General features: G+C 38.7%; 1 long non-coding RNA gene across 1 annotated transcript; it reads left to right on the top strand.

The window, feature by feature from the left end:
* Positions 1-4,569: 4,569 nt before the first annotated feature.
* LOC140953971 (uncharacterized) lies at positions 4,570-8,235 on the top strand. Its single transcript, XR_012167474.1, has 2 exons — positions 4,570-5,080; positions 6,834-8,235. It is a non-coding gene; the product is annotated as an uncharacterized lncRNA (long non-coding RNA).
* Positions 8,236-10,497: the final 2,262 nt, after the last annotated feature.

The following is a 10,497-nucleotide window of genomic DNA, read 5'->3' as shown; positions in this document are numbered from 1 at the left end:
AAGGTTATGAAACAATCGTGGCCGAGTGCCAGCGATGAGACGCTGATGAGTCGAGTGGAAGATTTAAAAACTTAGCGGTTGTGGAAGTTGCTTTAAAGCCTATTTTCAAGGCACAATTTAAATTACAGCGTTTGAGAGGTAATAAACAAACCCCGCTTTAACAACTGCTTCGTAGAGTGGGAGAAAATTGTAGGAGAATCCGAACGTTCGCTTATTGGATAATTTTAATGATTTATAATAAATAGAAAAGTTAAATCTAGATATATTTTTTTTCTTATTCTATGCGCGCTTTTCCGAAACATCTGTAATATCACACAGTTCTGCAAAAACATAAAAGAAAGTTTGGAGAAAATAGTCGGCATGATCGCACGTAAGCTCAATTAGTTCGATCTTGGAGCAAAGGGATTAAGACATCAAAAAATAAATAAATAAACGACAGTTATTTCATTCTAATCATTATTTCGCCGCATGAGACAAGCTTCTGAACGTGACAAAATGCAGTTCTTTTATATGCCTTGCCTTGCAAGGTCTTCAAGGAAGGGTAAATACTGTTGTCCGTGAAAAATAATCAAAAAAACTCCCGTTGCAAAATGAAGACTGAAAACGGGAATTTTGAACCGGCCTCCCTCAAGAGGAATATAAAAGCCGATTAGCTTAGAAAAGGAAGCTGTATGGGATGAGGCATAGTACAAGTATCAAAGGCCAAAGTTACAGAAAAATAATGTAGCGTGCGGCACCTTTCAGACATGTGCGAGTTCTCTTTCACAGCAAAATAGGAGAAGTTTTACTGTTTTATTTTTTTTTTCGCTTCAAGTTTGACCTTAACACAGACAGAAACTCAAGGAACTGTGAGTTGACAACTGACAGCGTCAATATCAAGGGAAAAACCCCTCCCCGCCCCCAAACCCACCTCTCTTTCCTAAAAAGGACTTATTTGCCCTGTTTTTACTGTTTAGTTTGGCCTCAATCTGCTAAGATATTAAAGCGGTATTAGGGAGACTTTGCCCTATAAATGAGAATATACTACGGAGAAGTGCAAGGTGAGTCATAGCAAACTAGTTCCAAAGACTTTGATTTATAAGGGCCGCAGCGAATGCATTTACATGTAGCTTAAGTTTATGACTCAACATAGATAACCGAAAATTTCCGACTTGGGTTTATTCTCTCGGTACGGTAGAGCTAACATCCGGTCAAGTTACAAGTTTATGTGAGCTAGCGAGCAATTGTTGCCAAGAAGAAAACGTTTTTGCAGTCCACTGCTATGGTTCAAGCCCAGAATCAATCCGCGAGTCGTGACATGTGCATTGATAACTACACAACTTGCTGAGACATGTAAAATCTGTTACTATTCAACTGAGCTTTGGTGCTCTTTACCCTACGTTTTTCACACAAAGAAGGAGGTTCTATTCACAGTCCCGTGGCAGAAACTCTAGCAGACTTTAACGTAACTTGATTTTGTCTTCTGAGTTTTAAAAACATAAGCAAGTGAAGCTCAATCAAACTCTAATCGTTTTGTTTCATTCTAATACAGGAAGGAACAGATACTTAGCCTGAACACAGCAATCGTTAAGATAAGAGAGAAACTACCGCTGAGAGTAAGTATTTTACGAAGCATAAACATTTTTTCTTTCACACAACACGGGATTCGCAAACACTCGATGACATACTTCGAGGGGCTTCTTATGTTCAGGTAACCAAGCTACACAAACATTTGATACAAAGTACTTTTCCTGTTATGGCCAGCTGTGGGCAAGGTAAGAAATTAAACGCACGCGCAAGAAAGCCCTTCCTCCTGCCCCCCTCGAGCGCGTAAGTTCCTTCTTTCCCATTTCTTTTCTTTTTGTCAGAATTCTCAAGATACATCAGGTATTTCCTTACACAAAGCCTGACTTTGTTTACAATACTTCGCATTCAGGATTTTTTCCAAATTGAAAGAACCTCAACGTGCATCTTTTTTTCTATGGGGAGTGAATTCAAGTCGCTTTCTCCGTAGTTTTGGAAGGGCTCGCTTGCGGAAGAAGCTCAGGTTTGGGATAGGTCAAGAGTGCCTTTGTTCGAAAGATTTCAGTTCTGAAGCCCAGCGGTGCTGGTTAGAACAACCTCTAACTGTTTTGGTAGTGTACAATCTAGAAAATGTAACCCCTTTGACCGGGCTCCTGCTTTTGAGTAGCCAAGAAACCCGGGTCAAATAATCTGCGTATGAATTAACTATTGTTTTATATCAAAAAAGTATGGACACGTGAGATTCTTAACAAACAAATCAATCAACAACATTAATGCCGGTATCAGAACAAGAAATGTTAACAATTTGTCTTCCCGAAGCTTACACCGATGGTTGGGAGGGGATGTATACAACTCAAGCAACTAAGGTTCTAAACATTTTTCACCAGACAAGACGTCAAACAAATCCGTGTATTTGATAAAAATCTGTTCGAGACTTAACTGATGGTGTCAATTAATAGCCGTTATTTATAAATCAGCGGTGCAAAATTCACCACCGGGCATGGTTTTGAAATTGACAATTTGCGATCATTAGTTTTACATAAATGAACTGCCCAGAGTTAAAGTGAATGTACCGAAGCGAGTACAAAGGAGACAAATACCCCCCCCTCCCCCTCCGGCGGGGTACTCCCAATAATGAAATAAGGGACCGGTCATTATTTATCACCTGGGGGGAGGGGGGTAGAGGATTTGGGGCTAAACAAGGTGTAATTTAGCCGACCCCCACTTTGAATGTAACTTCACTGAATTGACCCCCCCCCCCCCCCCCAATAACATTTGATGACTTTCACAAGGGATGCAAAGTTCTGAACTAAGGGGTATAATTTGCTTTGTTTGGAAGGTATACGAAAGGGGCACCTTTTTCTGTCAAAAATGGTATATAAAAGAGTAAGGGGTTGGACCTTGGGACGGAACCTCCAGGTATAGAACTTTGTTGAGCACCCCCCGGGGGGAGGAAATGCAAAGAATTTCGTCCACAAAGGAAGCCTGGTGGTGAAATTGGCTCTTTTGACGTAAATAAGCATAAGAGCTATAAGAAACTCCAAGCCCTCAGCCGTCATGATCTCCATTGAGGGCCTATTAGGTGTCGTTGGACTACCGGATATTTCGGTTGAAAAAAGAAGAAAAGCAAAGATGACATTATACGTGGAAACCCCTGGGGGGCCTCTCCATTTACTAGCCCATCCCACATAAAATACTCGTTTCCGTGGTTACTTTTTCAGTGTGCATGTATATCGTCATGATAGGGGAAAAAAGTGAAAAACAGGATATCACTTGAAACCACTTTCAACAAACTTCACAAACAGCTTAACCCCAATAGAAGCCCAGCCATTTCAGTCTCATTTATAGGATTTAGAAAAGAGAGGATTAATTTGATCATGCAGCTGCAAAACAAACCTCCTTGTCTAAAAAATAATTAAGAATTTTTGGCGTTATCTTAAACATGTTTTTCAAAAGTTCAAAGAGAAAATACCAGATGAATCACTTAAATATGAAGGAAGTAAGACAGAGACTAAGGCGTTGAAAGACACGGAATTAAAAATACGTGTAATAATTCTTGTCGCAAGTGTCATAGAAATTCCAGGAGCTAATATTCTGCTGAATCTGCCGCACCAGACACAATGTTGATCGAGTTATCGAATTCATTGGACAGATAAGCATCAAATTGCCCCAAAACGTCAATCGCAAAATCAACTTTTGGGAAGTGCTTAGTTTTCACGGGTCACGAGTTGTTTGTGACACAGCAAGCTGAAACTAAATTTTCCTCGACCAACTCTCGGAGTTGATCTTCACTAATTTGGTTTAACTCCTGTCTGCGACATTATATTGGCATTTTTTCTATCCTGTGTACGGGTATAAAAATGCTAAGTTCTTTTAAATGATTAAAGTATAAGTCTGTTTATCTCGATCCACAAGATAACGTCAAAAACATTAACGACTCTGATGAACTTTGTGGTCACTGAGCAGTACATTGCAAAATACGTAGGTAAAACCGACGAAATACGAGATTAACTCGACCAAAGCTTTATAGGGTTGCCCATATTCATTACAGAGAGCGTATATTCCTTCTATTTTAGTGCATTTTTGCTTAGTTTATTTAAAGAAAACAAGGCCCAGTAGGGCAGGGTCAAACTAAAACTACAGGATACAAGTTTTCCACTGCTGCTTTAACCTTGAGGTTCGATCTTCTCGCCCACGTGGTTCACAATGTTAGGTATCTAGACAGACTCCTCGAGGTTAACAGATAAACTAAAACCATAGATGCCGGGAAGGAGAAAACGAAGATATACTCACAAAGAAACTGCTGATGAGAGAAAGAACGATAACTTGCTAGATTTTACCGGCTACTATAGAAAAAGTAGACTAGCTTGTATGATTTGTGTCACGACTAGGTCAAGACATACTTCACGGGATCGCGGAAAACCTTCGAAATTACTGGAGACTTATTCCCTTTTTAATTTTGAAAAGACAGTAGAAGATTCTTCCTTTTTACTTTTTTTTTTGTACCTTGAAACGTGACTTTATTAATGCAATTAGTGAACTTCCAGCCGTTGTTTGCGCAAGGTTAAAAATAACTTTGTTTTCGAATCAGTCACGAGAACTATTTAGGTCGTTAGTAATAACATACGATTTCATATTATATTTCTTTTCATTTTTTTTTTTTTAATGTCATTTGAGTCTCAGAACAACGTGTAAAAATGAACGTCAGGCGTCAATAATATTTCTGCAGAAACGCCAATTACAGCGTTATTTTTATTTAGAGACTCATTGAACAGTTTTACAAACCCAAGAAACCGTAGAGCAGAATTCGATGTCGGTAAAGCTCAACTCTCGTTCGGGATCGAATGAGGACGTGCCTTCTGGAATTCGTCTGCGGTTTGAAACATCCTCATTTCGAACCCGGTGTAAAAGGTCAGATCATCACTTTTGTTAGCTCAGTCAAATCGGAAGGACTTCACAACGCCCATTTCTGACTACCCCATTCGCAAAATACACGCATCGGGTCAGTTATAAATTGGAAAGCTGTTAGCAGAAGAAGCTAAACTCTTAAACAACATTTTATCAAGTCAAAGCTAAGGTTGGTATAAAAGACTTGTTATGATAGTGTCTTGGTTGCCCATTGTGCGCCGAGTTAGAGAAAAAATAATGTCCAACTGAGGAAACTTCAGTCAAACAGTTTTACAAGACCAAGTTTTCAGCGACATCAGTGCTACCACTTAATAGCATTTAATTTTTGTCATTTGCCTCTGAAAGAATTTTTTTGAAAGTGTTAAGTTCCTAGCTAGCCTTACCCGGCAGTCTCAGAAAAACGCTCAAATCTCGGGTAGATTCATCCAAAGGCGTTCATGGCAACTCGGGGTCTTTAAGCTTATAGTTTCTTGTAAAATAAAACAAGATGAATGAAGCAACGCCGTTGAAAAGGCTGGGAAACATAATGTTCATGAACATGTCTGACAGACGTAGGGACAGAAGAACATATTGGATACGAACAGAACTTCTTTATTGTCTCCTATAAAAAAAAACAGTTTAGTAGAGTGACCGTTGAAAAAAATTGTGTCTCCGATACAAAATAATTTTGTAGATGTTGATAAAAATGTTAGTGGCAGGGACGCTACGTGCCCCCATTAATTCAGGATTTTCGTTGTTGTTGCTCTGTTTTGTTCTTTTGCCATTTTTTGAACTGTCAGCTTGGAAACCAGCATAAAACTAGTAAATCCTGATTACATTTGATTTATACCGCATGGGTCTCTGTAAGAACTTGTGGGAGTGGGGCTGAAAGCAAGGAAAGATTGGCAACTGCGGGTGCGCACTAAAGTCTAACGGGATTAGGTAGTTTGGGCGTTTCAAACAATAGTCTGTGAGATGTTCTTCCACCTTTCCGCCCTTTTCTTATCTGATTGAAAATTTTGGGGAATGAGGCCTGTTCTCTAAACAATATGTACATTTCACTTCTGCTGGTAGAATAATCATAACAATAATAATAAAATAATAATAAAAAATAAATATAAATAATAATAACAATAATAATAATAATAACAACATAAAGACTTTATACTTTAACAGATTGTGAACGCTATTTAATTTTCCCCCTTTTTAATGATTTTTTTTTCTAGTGATTGTCATAGTAAGAATGCAATTGACCTTGAAAATAGTTTCTTCTTTTTTTAATCAAAATGAATTGTCTTAATTGAAATGAAATGTTTTTAATTTGAGTAATTTTTGTTTAATGAAATGAATTTTTTTTTTCTAATCAAAACTAAAAGTTTTTTTTAACAAAAGGAATTGTAAATAGTGTTTTAACGAAACAGTTTTTTTTAGAGTGAATTAATTGTAGATAGGACATAAAGACTTTATTGACGTGTCAAAATGCCTAGCTTACACACAGTGTAAACTAATTGTGGATACCTAACTACCTAAACTCGGAAACCCTGCCAGCCTCCTTATTCTAAGAGTTACACAGGTGACAGTTCTTAGGAGGTTCTCAGTGTCCTCTTTTTCACCTGGTTCTTAAAAGAAGCAAGTGTTTTAGAACTCTTAATTTGCATACTTAGTTTCTGTGTTTCCTAGAGATTTTTTCCCAGGGATTTTTTCCTTAGGGATTTTTTCCTAGGGATTTTTTCCTGGGGATTATTTCCTTTTTCATACTACTCCCACTAGTGACCTCATGGGGAAAAACGCGGTCTCTGAGTTGGCTACTGTTACAAGATTTCCACCTCCTTGATGAGCTTCTCCTTTCTCTTCATTAAATTGATTTGATGGCATTTTAAAGGGAAATCCCAGCTCAGTTTTGAGAACTGTTATTTAATTCATATTTCTATTGATCTCCGCAGAAATAAAGATGCATTGTTTCGTTATCGGAATCATCACTGAAGTTCTATTGATAGCTAGAGTTGTAACATCCACAAATGAGAGATGCAACGCATTGGTTTCAAATACTTGCATCCAGCGTTGTGCTGATGCATCATGCAAATGTGACGCTGTATATGGGGATTTGAAATTCGCAATCTGCAATCAAGCCTGTCATGGCCCCGAATGCAAGACTGTCACGTGCTCATCTGGCGTTTGCCATCAAAAATGCCACAATTGCCACATGGAGTGTACAAGTGACGTTGATTACTGCAGTCAGCGGTGTCTCTCTGGTGCATGCTCATTCACATGCAATGCCAGGCAATGTAAGCAGGAGTGCAATGGAAAAGAATGCGAAGTTCCTGTCAATGCTGTCACATGTCAAACCATTTACCCACGTTTATATCTTGTCATATTAGCAGGTCTTTTTGCATCAACAAGCATTTTGTCTTTCCTGCTGTTAGTAATATCTTGCAGAGAAACAAAGAATAACTGGAATATGAGGAAAAGTTTTGATAAAGGAGCCAGATACGTCAAGATTCATAGCGTTAGTAGCAGCATTGAGAGCCTTTATTCTCAAGAAGCAGTAGCTACGTGACGAATGTGTTGCGTGACAAGTGTAACCTCTTCTGTGTTACTGCCACTGCCTCTTCACAAACAACCACACAATTGAAAAATAATAGCTTTGTTACAGTGAAACAATGTTAAGAGAGTTTACAGCTTTATCATGAAAGGATTTTGCGAAAAAGACAAAAGGTTCTGTGGAATGAAAGAACTGGCAACACATACAACAGACTGTGACAAAGTCAATTTCGTGACACTTATTTATACAAACGAATTGCCTCAAGTATGAGGGAAGAAAAAGAATAGTGGACAATACACCTAGATGAACGTTTCGTCGGACAAAATGTTATCTCCGATCACTCTGGCCGGTAAAAGGCATCTTATTCAGATGCAAAAGCATTCTTCGCAAAGAAAGTCCAAATACAATTGATTATTTAAACATATCACTTAGTTGGCTTAGTGACTAAGGTGGGAACCGGAAGTTTTCATTGACAGTGTTTTAATATTAATGTAACATGATTATGCTGAATTTAGTTACTAATAGAAAAGGCAATATTTACAAAAAATAATTTATCTAGTTCGTACAGCAAGGACAATGCTAGGAACCGAAGATTTTCAGTTAAACACGCACTTTTTAGACGTGTGCGAGGGATAGAGAATTTAATATTTAAACGAACATAAAGTGTTCTAAAAGTATCATCAGATGACATCGTGTTCATACACGAAACATGACGAAACAAACAAATAAAAAAAGGAAATGTTATACTTTGTTCTTTGTACCTAAATAAAAAATCAATACATTATTAGGTTTCTTACCCCCAATACTGTTGAAGGTCCTTCCTTGTTGTCCAGGGAAAGCAAAGGAAATCAGAATCAAGCAGTCCGAGACACGCACCCAAGATGCCCGCCATTTGCCATCAACAAACATTGCGCCAGCCTGGTAGCCAGTACTTGCTGATTGGTCAAAGGAAAACGCCCAGAATGACAGGAATTTGCACAAGCAAAAAGAAATTACTGGGATTCTGACATTTATTACCTTCCAGGTCTGTGAAGGGGTTCTTTTACGCTAAGAAAATTTCCCGTCTGAGATGGTGTAAATGTTGTGGTCTATAGAAAAACCCTAGATGTCGTTGAATTTAATTCTTGGTAATGGATTTACTTTCTTTTGTCGCAAACTCATTATCATACATAACCATACACTAGAAAACAAGGGAAAATACAGCATATGCAACTGCGTGATCCCAACTCGAAGAAAGCAGCCGCCTTCTCTGCTAGGTAAAAGACCATGGAGCAACAAATTCCCATCCCCCCCTCCCCCCACCACTCCCACCAAAAAAAATTCAAGGATGAAGCCCTGCGAAAGCCAAAACATGCCATTTTCCTATCCTTGATTTGAAGGGGGGAGGGGTCTAAATTTTCCATTTATTTTGGCCAAGATTGTATTTCACCGTGCTGATAGTCTTAGCGGTATTTTGGAGCTCCGACTCGAAATCCCCACCCACAAACCCACACCCTATTAGAGAGCGTACAACCGGTCAAAATAGGAGTAGCGAAACAACTTATTTATTGAAGAAAAAAATGCCATTTTGCGTGATGCTTGCCGTACAAAAACAACATATTAAATGGTTTAAATTTCCGCTTAGAGTTAACACAGCGAAAGGTGAAATGTGCCACTTATCATGAGCTGACAAAGGCAGCAAACAAAATTTGCAAAGAGGTCATCATCACCCGCTGTTTTGGCCTAACTGGGATGTGCTTTCGGAAAACCAGTAAGACCTGTTCTGTTTTTTGCTCTCCTGCAGTTGTTTTGATTCGAGCAAAATACCACTTGGGAAAAATAATGAAAGAACACTTGAGGGTCTCACTTGGGGAAGGTTATACCAATAGTTTTCAGTGAAGCAGCTGCAATAGCAGCTCTTTCTTTTGCGACGACGGTGTTCAGGTCTACATCGGTCATTTTTTTTCTCTGTTTCGATTATCCTCCGACACTTGAGAGCGCTGAGTACTGCCACTGTTTTCAAAAGAGAGACTAGCGCGTCAGTAAGCAACCTCCATTGATCAAAGACCATCAAACAAACTTAATTATTACGATGACTGTCGATAGCATCGGCCAGACTTTGAGGTGTAAGCCACTGAGGAGCCCTTGAGTTCCATGGGCTCCTGTTTATGCAGCTCAATGTGGTCTTAAAATGCCGTTTGATATCTATATTTTCTCCCAAGGTTGTCATTTTAACTGCGTAATGTCGTCTTCAAAAATTAAATTTAGATAATAAAAAACAACTGCAAAAATACTGAAGTACAAATGGGATTAGTGCGTTCCATGAGCGCAAGTACACACCACTGAATTGTGAAGGCAGAAGGACGATTTGTTCTGTTGCAGCTTTCTTTACTTTTCCACCTTTTTGCTCTGGACAAGCCTATTGCTCGGACTAGAATGATAGGGAATGATAGCAGTGTTTTATACTTATTTTCATAGTGTTCAAGCCAGAAGGTGCCGTTGTAAAAGATATGATTTTTGGCCTCCCTGCTGGGGTAGGTATTTCCTAAAAGGGTTCTCCAATACAGATGCTATTTCTGACTAGACCTTAGACGTGTTTGTGAGCATTCGTGGGGTGCGGTTATGGAAAAATAAAAATAGATTCAAAAAATAATAGTATAAACGCAAAATATGATTTCCATGCGTCTGGTACATGAAAGCGTGCCGCCGGTTCATAGTGCTTGTAATTGATACTAGACAATTATATCACGTAGATTAATAAATGGTCTTTTTTTGGTCATATCGGTCATATTTAAATCATCGTTTTCCTCCTACGTAAACAACCTTAACTTTTAAGTTGATGTTCGCACAAGGGGACAGGTAACTCCATCACGTCGTCTTGGGGTCTCCTTCACTTTCCCTAGGCTAAAGGACGAATACTGAACAACAGGCAAACTTTAGATTATTTCTTCCCGAAAAACAACGGAAAACAAGTTGAAGAAGGTAACATTATACTAAGCTAGCGTTATTTGGGAACTTAAAAACGTGCAGCGGGTTTATTAAAGAAGCTGCGTCCGGATCTGATCACTCCCTACAGTTTTATTCAC

Source organism: Porites lutea, chromosome 12 (genome assembly GCF_958299795.1).
Source record: "Porites lutea chromosome 12, jaPorLute2.1, whole genome shotgun sequence".
NCBI lineage: Eukaryota > Metazoa > Cnidaria > Anthozoa > Scleractinia > Poritidae > Porites > Porites lutea.
Note: the sequence above shows the minus strand (reverse complement) of the source record. Positions and strands in the feature narration are given on the sequence as shown.